The sequence below is a fragment of the Taudactylus pleione genome, unplaced genomic scaffold (genome assembly GCF_031769625.1).
Source record: "Taudactylus pleione unplaced genomic scaffold, aTauple2 ptg000100l, whole genome shotgun sequence".
In the NCBI taxonomy this organism is placed as follows: Eukaryota; Metazoa; Chordata; class Amphibia; order Anura; family Myobatrachidae; genus Taudactylus; species Taudactylus pleione.
In genome coordinates, this window is record NW_028284502.1 from 774,301 (window position 1) to 795,297 (window position 20,997).

Here is a 20,997-nt window from a genome sequence, read left to right on the forward strand (position 1 = left end):
GCCCCGGCATGCGCAGTGGGGAACCATTGACCCGCTTGCGAGCGCTGTGCACTCGCGAGTGGGCCTGAATCAGGCCCGCAGTTCATTTACCGGCGTCCAGAATTCCGGACGTCGGAACCCCGACGCTGGAAGGACGACTCTGTACTAAAGATAGGTGTCTAAATACAGACGCCTATCTTTAGCCAGATGCCGAAATCCCGACGCTCGGGATCCCGAACCTAGGTAAGCGGGGACGGTTAGCTTTCAGGGTTAGTTTTAGGCAGGGCCCAGCCCGCCTGTTACACTGACTACGCAGGTGCGTAGAGCGCCAGCCAGAAGATGGCGCCACCATGAGTAGCCGCGCAGGAAAAGACACTGAAGTAGAGAGACAACTTTCCTTCTCCGCCGCACCGGACCACCCATTACGCACGCTCTCTGTGTGCCTGGCTACCTGTGAGGAGAAGTACTCAGCTGAAGAGGAGCAGCATGCTTGCACAGGAGCAGGCGGCCGCCGCGGCCGAATCGCCTGACTGAGGTACACGGGTGTAGCCTCAGTTTACAGTTGTAGAGCGGGAGAGAGAACCAGTGTGAAGCCGCCTGTACTGGATCCTGAAGGACTGGAGCAGAGAAGTGAGGCAGCACTGCTTAAGAGCTATAAGTGTAGCTGCTGTAGAGAAAGGATGGGGGATCTGTAAATTGCATTTAGTAAGGCTGGGGTGGTGGGGATCTCTACCATGTATTTGCTAAGGCTGGGGTGGTGGGATCTGTACATTGTACATTTGGTAAAGCTAGGCTGTATATTGCATTTAGTAAGGGTGTGGGTGTTTGTGGGGACTCAGTATGATTTATTGCTGGCCGCATGGCTGGTGGTTCTAATCCCGGCAGCTGCAGCCCGACAGAGGAGGAAATCCCGATCGTACAACTAAGCTAATTCTACCCCTTAACCCTAAGCCTCCCTTAGGGGTGCCTAACCCTAACCTCCCCCCAGGGGTGCCTAACCCCCCCCCTACCTCGTGCCTAACCCTAACCTCCCGGGGGGTGCCTAACCATAAGTCCCCCCCATGAGCCCCTAACCTAACCCTCCCCCCCCCCGCGGCTGTCTACGCTCGGCTTACATTTGATCGGTAAGTCGGGTGTCAGGCTCCCAGTATAGGACTAATGACAGGCGTCCGGATCTCGACGCCTGACATTTGACACTTGCTGGGATTAGACAGTTGGGAAGCCGGCGGTCGGCATTGCGTCCACCGGCTTCCTGACTGCTTCCCGTTTGTGTGTGTGGGGGGTAAATCTGTGCATTGCATTTAGGGTGCTATTTAGGGTGAGATGCACCCAGCACATTGGTCGGGCTTAGCAGTTTGTGACTGTGACGAGACCACCAGACTAGTGACAGCCTTCTACAGGTGTAGTGGTAAGTATTAGGGGAGGGGGGGGGGTTCTATTAATGTTATTTGAGAGAGGTATGGGGTGTATCATTATTTGGGGTGGAGGGTATATTAATGTGATCTGAGGGGTGGCGGTGTAATATGTGGTGTGAGGTTATATTATTGTTATTTGAGAAGTGTGCTGGGTAGTATGTGGGGTCGGGTGCATAATGTGGTGTGGTGGTATATTATTGTTATTTGAGGGGTGGCGTGGCTGTGTGTTATTATGTGGGGTGGTGGTGTGTTATGTTGGGTGGGGATTTATTAATGTTATTTGATGGGTGTGCTGTGTATTATGTGGGGTGGGGGTTAATAATGTTACTTGAGGGATGTGTATTATGTGGAGTGGAGATGTATTAATATGATCTGAGGGGTGGGGGTGTATTATGTGGTGTGGTCCGGGTATATTATTGTTATTTGAGATGTGTGGGGTGTATTATCTTGTGTAGTGGTGGTGTGTTATGTTGGGTGGTTGTTTATTAATGTTATTTGAGAAGTGTGCTGTGTATTGTTATGTGGGGTGGTGGGTATATTAATGTGATCTGAGGAGTGGGGGTGTATTATGTGGTGTGGTATATTGTTATTTGAGGGGTGTGCTGCGCATTATCATGTGGGGTGGGGGTGTATTATGTTTACCTCTAAACCATGCCCCTTTATTTTTTCCTGGGTGCGAACATTCGGTTTGTGCATTGGGCCAGCCCTGGTTTTAGACACCCCCAGGGGAGTTCGGGTTAGGCATAACTTGGGGGCAGTGAGGGTTAGCACCCCCCCCCCCCGGGAGGTTTAGGCTGCAGGTTGGGGGGTTAGGCATCGCCGGGGGGAGGTTAGGGTCAGGCAAGGAAGGGTTACGGTTAGGGGGGAGAGGGGAGGTTTAGGGTACTTACCAGCCCCAGTCGGGATCCTGACGGTTCGGGCTTCCAGCGTCGGTATTCAGTCCACCAGCAATACATACAGCTGTATTATATACTGATTCTCCTAGGTATCCCTTCAGCCGTGCCCCTTGCTATACCTACAGATGTGTTCTTATACATCTTTGCTGCAGTCACTCTAAAAAGCTCCTCTCGGTGCGCCAGGCGCCGTGAGACTCTGCTAGCACCAGGCGTCTTTTTGCGTCTATTTTTGCCAAAGCGAAGTGACTAGGACGCAGCAGCAGACTGTGCGGATTAATTTAATATGCAACACTTGTATATCTGTGTGCAACTGAGGGCCTGATTCAGCAAGGATCGCAACCGCTAAAGCCTACGTAGACGGGCAATTGTTTCTCACTGCGCATGCATCGCAGTGCGCGTACATGTACGCGACGGCACCATTGCGATCGGGTCTGTGATTGCAGTGACTATGCAGACCCATCGCAGAGTGATTGACAGGAAGTACCATTTGTGGGTGTTGACAGGGGGGGGGGGTTGTCGGAGAAACGCAGACGTGCCAGTGCATTTGAACGCCATTGCATGGCGTGCATAAATTAGCCTCTGTGATGGCATATGCAGCTTGAGCATTCACTGCGTGAAGGAAAGTTAGCAATTTAGTTGTAGGGTCAGACCTGCCTTAAATGTGCAAGTTGCTCCGATGTAACTGATGTTTTTGATGTATTGCAAGGCATTGCGGACATGAAAGAGTGATAGTGGGCATCTACATGTTGTCAGTGAGCATGCTTTGCGATTGCAATTACTAGCACACTTGACTTTTGTGCCATCCACGGGGGGGGGGGGGGGTATTTTTGTGCACCAAGCACCCAGGGACCAGGCATGATATGAAAAAATATAAACACTAACTACAGTAATATTCTGTTTCCTTACTGCAGCACTAGAAGTACTTTTGGAGAAGCCACATCTAAAATCTCGCTCTCTTTCTATATCGGGGAGATCAGGGGCTGGCTGGCAAATTTTAGCCTGGGGGGGCAATTGCATGAAGGTGACCCTATCTTTCTACCTGCGTGAGGAAGTGGAAAAATGGGCATGAGCCAAGCATACGCAAGTACAAGAGATGAGGAGGTGTTGTTGGAACTGCAGCCACAGAGCTGGTGAGAAGCGTAAATATGCCTATTCCCAGGTGCATCTTTTGCAAGTGTAGGCTGATGGGCACGGATAATGATGATTAGTAAGTGTAACCAGCCAATCATAGGGATAGGGGACAGACGCACCACAAGGTATATAAAACTCTGCATACAGTCGAAAGTGCCGTCCGCGAAGGGTGGGGGTGCTGGCCACAAGTGACCTGCTGAACGAGTCCGCGTGGTCGTACACAGAGCGGCAGTGATTGACAGTCTGCTGCTGCTTGTTGGCCGGAGGTGGGGGGTATAGTGACATGGCTTCCGTTTCCTAAGACAGAGGCGTGTTGCTGCCATTGGGGGGAGGGAAGAGGTCAGGTTCTCCGTCGACCTATTTTCCTCATCTGCGACGGACGACTTCCATGACCTGAGTGACCCCATGGTCACTTAGCCAGCCGGGGGACAAGCATATGACCTGACGATGAGGCCTATACAGTAAACAATTGGAAATACATATATTACAAATAAATAACTATAACAGGGCTAGTAAAATCACCCAAAACCTAACGCTAACCACGATATCTGCCCTAAACCCCCCCCTGCGGCTAACAGAACGGGACTTACCTCATTCGGGCACGTGTCCTCCTGGATTCCGGCGTCAGGATTAAGATAGGCGTCGATATTTCGACGCCTAACTTAAGTCCCTTGTCGGGATTTCAGCGTCTGCATAGAGACCTTGACTTGACTACATCCCACTGATACACACTGTCCGACGGGCACCAGATATATTGGTCGATCAATTGATCGGCCAATATATCTGTCAGTGTGTACCCAGCATTATTCTCTACAACTGCCAAGAAAGAGGTTGGTCAATTGTGAATTTTTTTTTAAAAAGCGGAGTATAAAGGAGGAAAGATGACAAATAATATAAGGGGAATAAATCAGGAATAAAAATATAGTGTTATGGATTGTTTGAGGAAGGGGGGCCCCAAAATCGGTGCCTTGCTTAGAGCCCCAGTGAGATCATTCTAAATACGTCTTTGCTGCTGGTGCATCCTAGTTGCATTACATTGCAAGTAAGATGCATTTTCAGCAAAAAAAAGATGTAGATAACACGCCCAGAACTAGCAGAGTAACGCGGGACCTGGCGGCTCACTCACGCCAGGCAAGTCGCACCACATGGCGTACAGAGGCTAGATGTATGAGGACACATCTTTAGTTTAAAGCACAGGTTCTCAAACTCTGTCCTTAGGACCCCCCAAACAGTGCATGTTTTCCAGGTCTCCACACTGAATCAAGTAAAATAATTAGCTCCACCTGTGGACCTTTTAAAATGTGTCATTGAGTAATGATTACACCTGTGCACCTGCTGGGTGACCTGCAAAACATGACCTGTGTGGGGTCCTGAGGACAGAGTTTGAGAACCACTGGTTTAAAGCATAGCCTCATGCTTCTATGGCAGCCCATTACAGTCACCACATCACAGGTAAGAAGCTGCTGGCTGTTGTCTCTTCATGTTAGTGGGCAGCATTGACAATAAAGACATTGAGGGCGAGAGGCCATTGGTCTGTACATGTACAAGTTGTAAGGAAAGGAGAATGCTTCTTTGAAGAGTTCTGCAACGGCCTTTTATAGCCAATACCATGTATTGATGGCATTGGCAAGGAGGCACAAGCTATAACCTCTGGAGCTTGGTGCATGCGGGCATGACGCAGCCCCGTAGAATCCGATGGGGACTGCTGTGCTGTGGGAAGTGGGATCACTTCTTTGGTCCTCTTCCTAGAGTGACAGTCTAGTGAGTCCATACTTGAACACTGAAATTTTGTTGAAAACACACCAGATATAGGTAAACCAGGTAACAATCAATTAATCCATGCAAAATAAAGAAAACTGCAAATCATAGTTTCTTAAATGCAGAAGAATAATAATACTAAAATCACATTGGTTTATTCAGACAAAAAGAAAAAAAAAAGAAAACAACAATGCAATTGGCTTTGGTCAATGTTTCCAGCTTCAAGCATAAAAGCTTATATTGAAAGATGATGGGGCTGAGTCAGAGGGATCATTTTGAATGGACGCAAACAGCAAGTTTTTGCATACAGCGCAGACTTACACATTTTTGCGCATATCCATCATACGGAGCTCAGATGGACCTGTCTTTCCATGAAATAGGTTTTTCTGGGAGGACATTAAGGGCCTGATTCAGACCCACTCCAGAGCGCATAGCGGGTCGATGTTTGGCCCCTGGCGTACGCATGCTCGAGCCTCAGACTGAAGTTCAGTCGCTCCGGGGCTTGCTACAAGACAGGGCGGCTGTCGATGGTGAGTGACAGCTCGCCCCGTTTTGTAGGCGGGGAGGGGGGGTGGCTGCACAAACGCAGGCATTCCCTTAGGAACACCTGGCGTTTGTGGGTGGCCCTACTGACATCACTCGTGATGTCAGCAGTGGACTTCCTGCTCTATTAGAGCGGGAAGTCCACTCAGACTTGCGGGTGCCGAGACCCTACCACAGGGTTTAGTTGCAAGCCCGATGGTCGCAATAATCACGACCATCGCCAGGCCGCTCGCACAAGCTGTGGGTGGTTATCAACAGCTATGCGAGCTGCCTGGAGGCGGAAAATTAAAAAAACTAAATCCATCCTGAATCAGGCCCTAAGTGGCAACAATCTGAGCACACGGAATCGCCCTGACTTGTGGGAGTGCCGTGGGCATGTCTCTAAAGCTCCATGCTATTCTGAGTAGTACATGCAGTGAAATGAGGATGGTTGTGGGGGAAGGTGTATAATGAATGGGTCGCATGGATTTTTTGCTTGCAGGCGCACTAACCATTGCAACAGCCCTATGGATTCTCACATTAGAATAAGTTAAATCAGGCTTCTGCGGATATCCACATAGGACTCAGAATCAACCCCAATAAATCTAGGGAGGTGTAATGTTATAGATGCAACTTGGAAAGCTCCTGAAAGATATTGTTTTGCAAACCACGCTGCTGTATGGGAAACCTGCATGATTCTACAATGACTGAGCCATAGTCTCCTGGAAGTTACAGGAGGCTCCCAAATTTTTCAGGTAGCTCCCTTCACCCTGGAAACGTGTCCGGATCGCCCGCATCCAGCCCACATCATAGTCAAGTGGGCAGGATGAGGATATAATTGCCGGAAATCGTGGCTAGGTATGGATGGCGCAGGTTTAAATGGCGTGGAAAAACTGGACCAAATGATATGAGCCGACCTCACCCCCCCCCCCCTCCCCAAAGTGGCCAACTGCGTCTCCTCTCTGGGCTTCTCCAGGAAAGGAGATTTAAAAAGTTGGCAAGTATGGACTGAGCGAGCCGACCCTGCAGGATGCTGTTGAAAAGCTGCTGAAGAAGACAACTGAAGAAGGAGTACAAGACTTTTTTTTATGTCAATTTCACTCATGCATTTTATTATAGCGATAGATTTGTATACAGACCCCATTTACAAAATTTGTCTTATTCATTTTGAAATGCTGTGGGCCAGAGTTAAAAATGGACGTAAGTTCAATCCGCTTTGTTTAAATGCTTGGTTAACAGTGAGCTATCGATCTTATAGTGACAGGTCACTCACAGAGGGCAAAAGTAACTGACATGACAACTTCAGCTCCACCATTAAGCAAAACTCATCACTACAATATGGATGCAAAAATGTCATATAAACTCGTATCTAAGTAAAACAGACAACAATGGGCTATAATAATAATTTTAATGAAAGTGGGCAGATAAAGATTGTAGACCATACTTGCCTACCCTCCTGATTCGTTCTGGAGCCTCCCAAAAATTAAGTGACGCTCTCGGTCCCCCCAAAAAGCAGGCAAACCTTCCGGCCCCCGGTGGCCTGTCCGCCCCCCATGTGGTAACACTATAAACCCGGGCAACCATGACTGGCTCTGAAAAGCCCGGTGCTGGTTGTGCTGAATACGGGGGACCCCTATGCTTTTTCTCCTCTGTATTTTCACAACCAGGACTGGCAGTGAAAAGCTTTTTTTATTTTACACATATTAAATTTTTAACATAGATGCATAGATGGATCTCACTGATACGTCCATGCATCTGTGACTTATTGATTTTATTTTCGCAGATGCATGCCCAGTTTCGGTGAGTCCTCTGTTGCCAGTTGATGCCCCTGTGCAGTGCCCCGCTGCTGCCAATGCTCCACACCCCCACTGCTGCCACTACCCCGCACACCTGCAGCCCGCCTCCACAGCCGTCTCTCACTCTGCACCCCCAAAACACCTCCTGTGTGCCGGTCCCTCCTCCACCTGCGCTAGTGTACCATTTTGTTGCCCTTCTCCCATGCAGGTGGCCCGGTTTGCTCCTCCAAATCCTGATAGTTAATAAAATTTTAAAAAAGCAATGAAATTCCATAGACAAAAAAAACCATACAGTTTCACATGTCCCATTAAGGCTTCTTAGACATGATCTGAAGTCTCACAAAACCTACTGAATTTCTGCCACTCAAACTCAAAAAAGCAATGAAATTCCAATCATTACGGCTGACTCCTTAATGGACGTGTTCTATGCGCAATACAGATATGGTATGCCATCACACCCTGTGGTTAACTATAGATTCAGAACTCTCACAGTGTGAGATTGCTGTCACTCAAATGGTGGAGCTGCTAATTCACAGAGTTGTATGCTCATTGGAAAACACACATGCAGTCTATGCAACGGAGATCGGAGCAGAAGATAGAGCTGCACAGAGTGGCTAAGAGTGGGGTGGATGGCGGAGACAGAAAGGCGTGGAGAGGGGGGAAAGTTTAAGCAGAACAGATGAAGGGAAGCCAAAGTGATGCAGATGGGTGGAAAACAGTGATGCGGATTAGGGGGACAAAGTGATGCAGATGGGTGGAAAACAGTGGTGCGGATTAGGGAGACAAAGTGATGCAGATAGGTGAAAAACAGTGGTGCAGATGCAGGGGAGACAGAGTGGCATGGTTTGGGAGAACAGAGCAAGCATGGGCACGGGAAGACAGCAGTGCAGGTGGGTACAAACAGATTGGTAGAATGAGGGAATACAGACTAGCACAATGGGAGAACACACATCAGTAGGTATTGGGGAAGACAGATTGGGGTGGATGGGAGGGAAGACAGAGTGGTGTGGGTGGGGGGGAAAGTGGGTCACGTCAGGAGTGTCAGCTATCCGACAATGCGGAGTAGCGGCGCCGGTGTAAGCGGCTCCACGGGACAGTATGCAACAGCTCCAGAGATGTGGGAGTGCACAAATTGAACAGTCGTGTTCCCTTTAACGCGTTTCACCGCTAGCAGCGGCTTTAACAAAAAGGCAGGATAACATCGCCCTGTGTGGTGTAGGACCTCCTCTCTACAACACAGCAGACTTCGGCTGTGAGGACACGGCTCACACTGGTGCAGCACAGACATATCCACAGGAGAGGACGGGTACTAGCACTGACCGCAGGGCTAATATACAGCTGGTAGGAACAGCGATCCCACTGTGCTGCCGGAGGACATATCCATTGCGGCAGTGACAGATCTGTCTACCTGAGGAAACGCTGTGAGTATGTGCAATATATGTGGACATTTCATCAGCTAACAACAGCCATCAATTGTCCTGATTCATTCACCTAGCTAAGCCACCACTACTTCATATAGAGTGTGGCCCATAAGCATATACAAATATCTTTTTTCTATGGACAAACACTACGGTCCTACTAGTGACTTTATTTTTATGTAGGAGGGACTATTCAGTCATTTTTATCTACGATCTATTTCACATTTTTTATTGTATCCATTGGTATTGTTACATTGTTTATTTATGTTAGCAGTGTACCATGCTATTCCAGACATTAACCTTCTAGTATCAGTAGACTCTAGGTATATTATTGTGTATTACTGTTTATTAAATAGTGATTTACTACACTTCTTTTGATTCCATGTGTGTCTGTGCAGCGCTCTCCACCTAAATTTGTTCCATTTTTACTGTTGGGAAGATTGGCAATTATTCCCAGGTGGCAAGCGGCAGCATATATCACCTGTATATTTCCACTTGATCAGTGACTGTTTGGCGCCTGATATATTGTATTTACTTAACATTTCGCGCTATATAAATAAATGATAATAAACAAAAAATATAAGAAGCATTCTATCACACTAAGTAAACTGTGCCATACCAGGGCATTTAGCACTTTGGGCAGACCCTCGTTGCTCCCCGCCCCCAACCACATTTGAGAACATGACATCACGTGCGTCAAAGAGAATGCTGGCAGCCGAGCACTTCTCAAGGCACCTTACAAGATGAACAAAATTGTCACCAGCAACAGTCCCGCCCTCTTAGCAGCTGTTGTGGGACTACTATTACAAACATACCGTGACCGTGCATGCCTGTGACGTGTTATAGAGAGTTCAGGTACCACGTGTTTCTTCACTTTTTTTGGTACAGGTTGAGTCTCCCATATCCGAAAATGCTTGGGATCAGGGGTATTTTGGATATCGTAAAGTTCCGTATTTTGGAATATTTGCATATAATAATGAAATATATTGGGAATGGGACCCAAATCTAAAAACATAATGCATTTATGTGTTATATACACCTTATACACACAGTCTACAGGTCATTTTCAATACTTTTGTGGCTCAAACAAAGTTTGTGTACATACATGAAATTAATTTATGTTTCATATACGCATTATACACAAAAGTCTGAAGGAAATTTTATACCAATAGTTTTAATCATTTTGTGCCTCAAACAAAGTTTATGTACATTGAACCATCAAAAAACAAAGGTTTCACTATCCCAGTCATTCTGTATTTCTGAATATTTGGATATGGAAGACTCAACCTGTACTACATTTCCTAAAATGTCAAGCTGAGAAGCTGGGACTAGTAGTACTACCACAAGTGGGAGAAGCCACAAGATACCTAGCTTTGTATTACAGCTTAATTGTCCTAAGCTAAGGAAATCTATTCAGCGTTCAACACAATTATCAAATATAATTCAGCCTCCACATTTTGCAAAAGTGTTTTATGCACAGTATGCCTAACAAGGGATATCCCAGAGAACCTCCTCCCACACACACACACTCCCATCTAGAATACTCGAGGGAATTTCAAAATGACATTTTGAGGAATGGAGTAATCTATAGGATGTCTGGCGAGATTAGCTGACAAAACAGGACTGCTGCAGACATCAATACCATTTCTGCAGAATCTCCTAAATCAGCCATGGACCAGCTCAAGATGACATTATCTCAGGGTATATATTGACCCGCTAGCCCATGTAAAATATGGAGATTGTGCACTAACGTCAATGCACATAATAACAGATTAATGAATGCAGAAGAATCATTGTATTGCTGCAGATACTTCATTCTAAAAATGTCTTGATGTATGCGTATTAGTATCAAATTATGCTAAAGACAAGCATTAGGACCACTTCAAAGTAGAAATTCATTAAACTAAGTTTATGGTTCCGGCAGTAGAACCTAAATAATGTATATCAGTTTAATAATTTCTGCTTCTTGCTAGATGAACTATAAATGTTTGTGAGCTTGATTCTCGGTCGGGTGCAAGTTCATGTGTGGATGGATCCAGTGGATCCAATTGCCGACTGCACATGTTCTGCACCACACATACTCAAACACATGGAGATATATAGTGCGGAAGGACTTATCCCTTCTATGACGGGTCACTTCACGTAAATTGGGCACTCTGGGTAGTAAATAGGTAGCTAATATTCAATCTCACGGAATTTATCCATTTTGTGGGTGTCATGGGAGTGTTTCGGGTGAGTAGGCTGACTTCCATGCTCATTTGTGGCATGTGGATGTTGATGGGATACCTGTGGGAGGGTGTAAGTCCCGTTACTGATTATGACGGCTGGGGATGGAAACCCAGTGGGCAGCCCAGTCTTCCACATGAAGTCAGATGCATATTCGGCCTAGACAAGCGGATTCTCCCATTAGCATAAGGTCGTAAGATGACTACCGGGGTAGTTCTACAAATACAGCCACAAATGTGTCCAACTCAGAATCAGTACCCCCTATGTCTAAATAACAGTAGCGGAGCAGAGTGGTGGGCCCCCAGCTCTCTCGGTGAGGTGAAACTACATCCCCAATGATGGCCTAAAAATGCCACCATCTGCAGAGACCCTAGTGTTTCCAAATCAAACTCTCCACACCCCTACATGCTTGGCCATGAACCCCAGTATATGTCTCCTGCCAGCCCTGATCATCAGTTTGGACAATTGAAAATATTTGAAAATAAATAAATCAGTATTTACTAATGGACTTTGGGGCTGATTCAGAGGAGTCATAGATCCATCAGCCATCACAAGAGTCACAGATCCATCAGGTTAGCACACATCTCCGATTGTGACTCCTCTGCGCATGTACAGTCCAGCAGCAAACTGTCAGTGATTGACAGTCTGCTGTCATTTACGGTTGGGGGAAAAGGCCATGATTTCCTTTTGCTGATGGAGATTTCCTGGCCTCTGCAAATGATCTGATGCCGCGTCCATGAACACAGCATGGATCAGAAATGCACGCAGGAGGCGCGATGCCTCCTGCTGCATTACCATAATAACATGGTAGCAGCTGCGGTAGCAATAGCGTCTGTTCCTGAATCACCCCCTCTATCTTTTCAACCACAGCCCAAATATTGTTGACCTTAACCCTCCATGTGATAAATAGGTGGGTGCCATCCCCAATGACCCCCTGCTGTCAGGCTGCAGATGCCGCCAGGATCACAGTTCAGCGGGTGTGAAAATGCCCAGTTATCAGTAGCACTAACATACTGGATGCATGCAGCCCTCCCATGCTGTACACTCACACAGAACATTGCTGCAATTCAGCCACAGTGGGGAAACTTTCTTACTAGTAAATGAAATAAATAATGACATGACCATTTAGGAAACTAGGATTCTGGATTTGCTGTATGACGCAGCTACTGATTAAATGTGGTCTCTTCTGTATCTTGGCAATTGCCTAATTAAATCGCTATACTGTACTTGTTGTGAAGGGAAGACCATAAATGGGAGTTATCCAGTCGTGATTTCCTGTATCTTGGAGATAACGTTATGAAAGGTTCCAGCTACAAGAATTAATTTAGGAGAAATCCAGCAGCATTCTGCAGTGCTGAGCCATACACAACATTACAGTACAGTAGCTCTCTTTTATAAAACTATTAGCTGGAAAAATAATACGAAGCAGAATATTGATTGCTAAGGATTATAAATACTGTACAATTAAGCAAATTGCAGTGTATGGGAAGACTAGTGAAATTTATGTGGTATTAGGAATGACTTTAGTGTTGTGTCCAGATTTATGTTCCAGATATTAACTGTTTCACTGACCATCTAGTCTTGTGGCATCCCTGTGACACACCCATGAACACATAATATCCAGCATTAGCAGGAGAGCGTGAAGGGATGTCAGTTACAATTGTATCTACTATAATGCTTTAGAGAATAGAGAAACCAATTAATTAACTGCAAGTTATCCCTTGCGGCACTATATTAATTGAAATATGGAATTTGGCTAACTGCCCAAGCTAATTTGGCAACCCACTTCGGTAAGACAAGCATTAGTCTTGTAGAGAATTTCAAAACAATTTGCTTATATATTTTGCAACTATGCTTTAAATCGATAACAAGTGTCTATTTTCTGATTGCTATATACAGCCTCTAAGATAATAAGGAATATATATTTCATGAACAATCGGTTCCATCTCCTTTAGGCCCCCAGACATCAGCAATTGTGCAATCGATTGTGTATAAAAATATTTCCCTTTTTCAATCGATTACAGAATTGCCACAATCGATTGAAAAAGGGAAAGATTTTTATACACAATCGATTGCAAATTGCACGATTGCTGCAATCAAATGCTGATGTATGGGGGCCTTTACTCAATGCCTAGTAATAAAATCATACAAGGCTGAAAACAGTCAGTGACCAATTGACTAGTCTAGTCTTTTGCTTGGTTAATAGTTGATAGGGATGCAGTCACCAAGACTAGAGTGACAAGGTTGACATTCAAAATGTTGACAACAGAAGGTCGACATGGTTAAACTGTCGACATCATTAATATTAACTCAAATGTTGACAATGAGAGAACGAAATGTCGGCACTGTCATAATGACAATGTGTGTCAGGCACGTGTCTGGGAGTGCCACGCGCTGGGAGCGGCACAGCCCCCCCCCCCCCCCCTGTCTCCCCATCCCTGCATCAGAGCAGTTGATGGTCCTTTTTTATGTAGCAGTACCAGAGGGGCGATGGGAGGAGGGGGCAGCAACTTGTGTGTGCGGAGAAGTTAGGACTCCCTTCTGGATCCCAGCAGCTTCGGGACCAGCTGAACTCGCCAGTCATGAAGGGGGTGGAGCCAGAGCTTGTTGTGTTTATGCAGAGTCACCAGTGCCCAGTGACAGGTGACTCTGAATAAATACAACCATGGCTCCAAAATCAGTATGAATGACTGCCCGACAGCGCAGGTAAGTATACTATGCCTACCTCTCCCCCCCCCCCCAAACCCTCCCTTAGGGGTGCCTAACCCTAACCTCCCCCCATTAGTGCCTAAACCTAACCATCCCGAGGGGTGCCTAAATCTAACGCCAACCTTCCCTGGGGTAGTCCCTAACCCTTAGTCCCCCCTATGGTCCCTAAATCTAACCCCCCCATCCCCAGCTAAGTGTATACTCACCCCGGGCAGAGGACGATCGTTCCGGCGTCCTCTTGGCGTTCCAGGGTCGGGATTAACATAGGCGTTAGTATTTAACACCTTTGTTAAATCCCTTGCCGGGATTACAGTGTTGGGATTGTAGCCGCCGGCCTCATAACTACATCCCCTGGCTCCGCCCCCGTGCAACTTCTCTGCACACACAAATTGCCCTCTGTGACTCCTCTTCCCCCATCTCCACACTGATGCTGCGATCAGCAGCTGCTCTGATGCAGGAGGTGGGGGGGGGGGGTATGGCAGCCAATAATGTAGTGTACAGGAGTGGCCTGACCTTTCAATCCTCCATTGAGATCCACCCACTCTTTGGGGGTCCGGGGCTCTACCTGAAAATTCAGGAGTCTCCTGCATGTTCCAGGAGAGTAGGTAAGTATGACCCGCTCACATTTTCAATGTGAACATAACTATGTCGACAATCTCATGTTGACCTAATGAATGTTGGTATTATCACCGATGACATAATATCATACTTCCCTACTCTCCCGGGAGCCTCACGAAAATCGGGTGCCGCTTCCGGCACTCCGCAAGAGTAGACAAGTCCCCCGAATGGCTGCCGCCCCCCCCGCACATGAAAGTGGGCAGTTCAGGGGGCGGTGACGCGATTTGCGTCATCGTAGCCCCCTGTTTTATAATGCCGGTAATATCGCCATTATAAAGCAGGGGGAGGGACCTCAATCGCACCGACACACCCCCATTCTGCCCACTGAAGCCGCCCCCACCCTCCCTTCTGCACCAACCTGGCAAACCCCTCCCAGAAGGTGCTACCAGAACGTTGGCAAGTATGAATAATATACCGAACTCAGTTGATACTGAGGCTACACACATTTACACTAGGGGTGAGCGGGTTCGGATTTCTGAAATCCGAATCCCCCCGAGCCGAGGCCGATCCGAGTCAGGCTCGACTTTTCCCGCCTGACTCGGATCTGAAATCGAGGCAAAACGTCATCATCCCGCCTTCCGGGTCTCGCGGGTTTTGGATCCTATATAAGGTACCCGCGTCGGCGCCATTTTCTCACTCGGCTGTGGACAGTGAAGAGGGAGGGTGGGAGTTAGGGCTGGCTGGGCTGTGTAGAGTAGTGTAGTGCAGAGTAGTGTTATGCTGTGCTGTGCTGCGCTGCTGTTGTCCATAGGGGCTGTGTCCACTACTTCAAAGTCCATAGGGGCTGGCTGTGTTGTGCTGTGCTGCACACCCCTAGTTTACATCAAGCAAGTTCTGTTCGTTTAGCTTCATCTCCTAGGTTCCTTCAGCTACACTAGCTGTAGATCTCTACCCTGATGTTTTGTGTAAATTCATATCTCCAATTGCTAATAAGATGGTCTACAAACATTTGCATTCATTTTCTGCTGTGGGTACATTTGAAGACAAGAATGAGGCTTAATATCATGCCATGGTAATCAGCTCTTGCGATGAGGGGAGCAGTGCGATGTAAGAAATGCCACTGACTGAGGTCATTGGGCAGGGTCTCAGCTACTCTGTGGTACGTGTACTAGGGGTACTTGTTTACAGGAAGCTGTAACATTCATTATTACACCAATATAAAAATATGTACCACAGGTAGTCTTGGCTTCCTGCCAAGTTCTATTGCAGAGTACAGAGCAGGTAGGGGACCATGAGAGTTTCTACATTAGCTTTTCAAATTTAATTCATACATGACAGCTAACATCTCCAGCTCACAAGTAGATTGGTTACAATACAAACCACCTCAGTATGTATACTTTTCCACCAGAAGCCAATAAACATATGAACAGCAGTAAGTTGGAAACCTTATTATCCATTTATAGGATATGACTTTATATAAAAAGAAAAAAAAAAGTGTAAAATTCCCTTTCAATGAAAATTATTTAAAAAAAAAAACATTTTTCCCAAAGTTAGAAAACATTTAACTTGCAGCACAAAGTCACTCAGTTTGAAACCATTTAACAAAAGCTAAAGTACACACATTGCAATTAGTACCTAACATTATTTATTAACATGTGTTTAGGCTAGACAGGGGCTCTCAAACTTGGTACTCAGGACCCCACACAGTGCATGTTTTCCAGGTCACCCAGCAGGTGCACAGGTGTATTCATTAATCACTGACATATTTTAAAAGTTCCATAGGTGGAGCTAATTATTTCACTTGTGATTCTGTGAGGGGACCTGTAAAACATGAAGTGTTTGGGGTCCTGAGGACAGAGTTTGAGAACCTGTGGTTTAGGCCAATGTTTCCCAAACTCATTCCTCAGGGAGCACTAACAGTGCATGTTTTCCATGTCTCCTCAAAGAATCGCAAGTGTAATAATTATCTCCACCTGTGGATCTTTTAAAAAGTGTCAGCCAATAATGAATACACCTGTGCACCTGCTGAGTGACCTGGAAAACATGCAGCTTTTATATTGTGCTTTAACCCCATTGTACCTACAGCCCACATTCTTACACTGAGCAGTGTCTGTTGTGAAGATGAAAAGGGATTAAAGACATGTAGATTTTCCATAGGCACCTAATGTAAGTGGCCACTGATATCAGGTCTCTGCTGGATGTATGGCATTCATCTTCTGTTCTGCCTCACAGGATGATGACCTACATTCCGCTGACTGTATTGCATACAGTGAATAGCTCATAGCTGCTCTCAGATGTCTCTAGTATACAAACAAGCAGCCTGATTCCATGTAGAAATATAAAACTACAGCGGTGACAAATTAAAAATAGCAGATATCAAACAGTAACTAGAAAAATGGAAGTCCTATGTTAAAGAGGAAAATAAATCTGCCCATAGATGAGATTTTAATACATTACCTTATCCAATCTCCCCTAATAAACACAATGCATTGAATACAAACAGAAGTAAGGAGATGCTTCTCCAACTTCTTGCAGTGTACATGGATTTTAATCTAATAAGTGACTGAGCCAAGTTTGGGCTCAGAAGCTGCAGCACAGCGTAGGTGCTTATGTAACAGGCAACGTTCCTGTGTCTCTTTGTTTTAATGCAGACTCTGACAAAAAAAAAAAATGTCAAATGAAATGGAAATTGCCATGCTGCACTGGGGTTTCTCTGCTGTCTGCAGGCAAAAGTAGCTGACAGCCATATATTGGCGATGGCAAAAAAAAAGTATTTTAGCTCATTTAAAACTTAAGTAGCTGTTGGGTGCAAACATTGATCCACTAAACAAGGAATCACCCCCATATGGTCTAGGGGAGCAGGATCATACTGCAGTGTACTACCCAATGGACTCAAATAAGTGAATGCTAGGTACGATTGGATGTAAAGGTCAAAGCATTGCCTAAGTAATAGAAAAGCAATATACTGAAACATTAATGTTTTTAGAGTAAACATTACTGTACTTTTTTTCATATGGCACGTAAATGGCAAAAATAAAACAAAAAAATATATGTTACTCTGCTACTATTCACACACACACTACTGAATATATATATATATATATATATATATATATATATATCTCACACATACACGAATAACTAATTTTAGTGCATTACTTTTTTCAGTTGCAGTGAACATATGCCCACACAGTCACACTGTCATACACAAGCAAACAACATATACCGTGTATATGTACTACATCCCCCAACTATATATGTACTGTATATTCTACAATATATCCATAACAACAACGAAATCGATGTATGATGCATAATGTTTACGTTGAGCTGTGTGCCGATTGTTCCCACTGATATGAGTGTAACAGTAGAATAAGTTGATAGATATGATAAGTGAATTGGAAACAGGAAAACAAGTGAAGTGTGGAGATGAAAGGGTTACCTTGCTGCAGGAATAATTAAAGTGCAGAGATGCTCTTAGCTCCTCACATGTAATTTCTCCCTCTATGGCACAATGCACTCCTGTAATCACCCATGTTTCAGCAAGGCAGGGAGACACTACAAACGTCCTGGGCAGTGCCAGCCTCTGCTGCTCTCATGCGTGCATCCTGAAGACTGTGTTCATTCAATGGGCACCTCCACAACGATGGTTGGTAATTTGGGAGATTGTGATGATGCTACACACTGCATTCATTCAAGCCCTCCTACTGACTGCAGAAGTCCCACCCCTGGAATCACGATATAGGGAAGCACAGGGTAATAGAGGAACATCCTCTTATACTCTGCTGCTGGGTAGGGGCAATCCAGCCACTGGTACAATCCTGAGCCCACTGACTTACTGCAGTAGATTAAATGCAGCCACTGCACAATGTAACCAGTGTCACAGCCTGGACAATGCAATCAGTATCACTGCATCTATGAAATGGTTTGCAGCCTGCGAAGCGTAATGTTACTGAATACACATACTGCAATGTTGCTGTTTTCCCATTTAAATAACAAATGGTTTAGTTCAGCCACTGATTAAACTGCACACCTGACATTATAAATGATGTTGCTGGTTAGCATTGCTAAGGCCAGCATCAATTTATCCAATGTATATTATTTCTCTGAGGGGTGGTAGTTCTCAGTCACTGATCCAAAAATGCAACAATTATCGCACAATTGTATCAGACAGAGGGCCTGACTCAGCATGGATCGCTACCGCGTACGCAAATCGGCCAATGGTTGCGTACGGCGCATGTGTATGCATTGCGATCGCACTAAGATTACAGACACACATAGGAATCCATCGCAGAGTGAGTGACAGGCTGTGAGCTTTGGGGGGTGGTGACGGGGGGTAGTGGTTGGAGAAACGCAGGCGTGCCTGTCCGTTGGAACGCCATTTCGTGGGCGTGCATAAATTAGCCACTGCGATTGCCTACACAGCCTGAGTAATCACTGCGTGCGACGAGACTTGCAATTTCTGAGACAGGTCAGAGCTGCTGTAATTGTGCGTGAGGGGCCGATGTTCTCCGATGTATACGCAGGACTGTGATGTATTACGGATATGAGAAAACAGCAGTGGGCGTCCCCAGAGCCGTAACTAGACTTTTTGGTGCCTTGTGCCAGAAAGAGCATTGGCGCCCCCTTCATTTTTCAAAGGGACATAATGCACCCAAAAAAGGGGATAGGCCTCATGGGGAAGGGCCAGGGAAGAGATAGGGGAGGCCAGGAGATGCTGGGGATGAATTAAGAGGAAGCTACAAGCAAGAATGATAATAAACAGAAATTTGACAGGCCCAAACAGCGCCCCCTGACCTGTGGTGCCCTGTGCGATGGCACCGGCCGCACTATCCTAGCTACGGTCCTGGGCGTCCCTGTGCTGGCTGAGCGGTGGAAGGCATTAGCATATTTACGCAGCTTCATTACATGCGATTATGCAGCCACGATCCGTGCTGAATCAGGCCCAGAGATCATTAGTATATATGTGGCTAGTATACACAAGCTGTGCAGATTTATGTATAGTCAGAGCAGTCAAATCCCAAGAGGGATGAATGGGGCCAATTGATGTTGATAATGATAGTGTATATGATTATTGTTGTCAGACATATTTCTGTTGGCATATTATTTATTACCAGTTATTTATATAGCGCACACATATTCCGCAGCGCTTTACAGAGAATATTTGGTCACTCACATCAGTCCCTGCCCCAGGGAGCTTACAATCTATATTCCCTACCGCATACACACTTTGTCAAGAGCCAATTAACCTACCTGTATATTATTGGAGTGTGGGAGGTACCTGGAATACCTGGAGGAAAACCACGCAAACACAGGGAGAATATGCAAACTCCACACATTTAGGGGCGTGGTGGGAATCAAACCCAAGACCTCAGTGCTATGAGGCAGTACCGCAAACCATTACGCCATCCATGCTGCCCATACTACAAACATCTAATTGCTACTATTGGCAGCCTGAGTCCTATTGGAGAAAAGCACTATGTACGGTAAATAAGGGTTCATTATATTAGCTTGACAGTGGACATGTCGAAATTACAAATGTCGACATGTCATGAGAATGTCGACATGATGTTCTTAGATGATTGTTTTTGAGACTGTTAGTAATAGAATGTGTTCAGCTTGTCTGACAAAACTGAAAGAAAATTCCTGTAGCGCTCTGCAGACAGTCTGTCACTGCTGATTACACACTGAGGCATAACTGGGCTCCCGTGGAAAATCTTTACAGTAGAAACATCATGAGTTGGTCCTGGAAAGTTTATGCTCTAAATATTTCCCCATCCACATGGATTTCCGATGATTGATTATTTATGAACAGGCAGGTTCAGGCTATTATTAGCATGTCGTATAACTGGTCAGAATGAAAAGACCTGCCATCACCATTAATATATCTCTGCCACCTCTTCTCCTTTGTGCAGGTGTTTAGAAAGAAGCCCTACTGGGGGTTACACTGATACACCAAACAATAGAGCGCCCATATTTGCCTACTTTCCCTGTACTGAGTTTTCCAATATGCCCATATTAGCCTGTACAGCCTTAATAGCTGTGCGACTGCGAGCATTAAGTTATCCCAGCAAGGTCCTCAGAGAAACCCAGGACAATGGAGGGAGAAGTGGGCAGGGATATATCAATGGTAATGGGGGGCATGGAGCTGCCTCGTGGACTACCCTGGCTCTGTCACTGAACGTTGCACATTGCCATACCAGTACAGCCACATGCACTCATATCTCACAAGATTTCACCAAGAATTATTGAAAAAAAAGTTTCCCGTGTTTTAATATAGTTGTCAGTATAACAACCGTTACATTCACGCTAATGTAGCTCTAATTTATTGAGATGTAAACATTTGATATGCAAAAAATCCTCCAAATTCTGTGTCTCACTCTCTTGGCTGTAGATCAGTGTGTGTAACCTATAAGTAACATGTTGTCCTCCATTACTATGATATCCTATATCCAGACCTCACTCGGGAATTGCTAACTTCTACGCACGCTATGAGTACTCAGGAGGCATCTGGTAGTGCAGAGTATAATTTATGCATGCCCATGCAACGGCGTTCGCACGGCCACCCCCCCCATTACCACCCACAAAT

The 20,997-nt window shown here is 45.8% G+C and overlaps 1 protein-coding gene across 1 annotated transcript in view; it reads right to left on the bottom strand.

Annotated features, from left to right (window-relative positions):
• SYT12 (synaptotagmin 12) overlaps positions 1 to 18,179 on the bottom strand; it is a 116,247-nt gene extending 98,068 nt beyond the window's left edge. The window contains exon 1 of the mRNA XM_088470397.1: positions 17,851 to 18,179. The gene's annotated coding sequence lies outside the window, so the exon portion shown is untranslated. The remainder of the gene's footprint in view (positions 1 to 17,850) is intronic.
• Between the last annotated feature and the right edge of the window lie 2,818 nt (positions 18,180 to 20,997).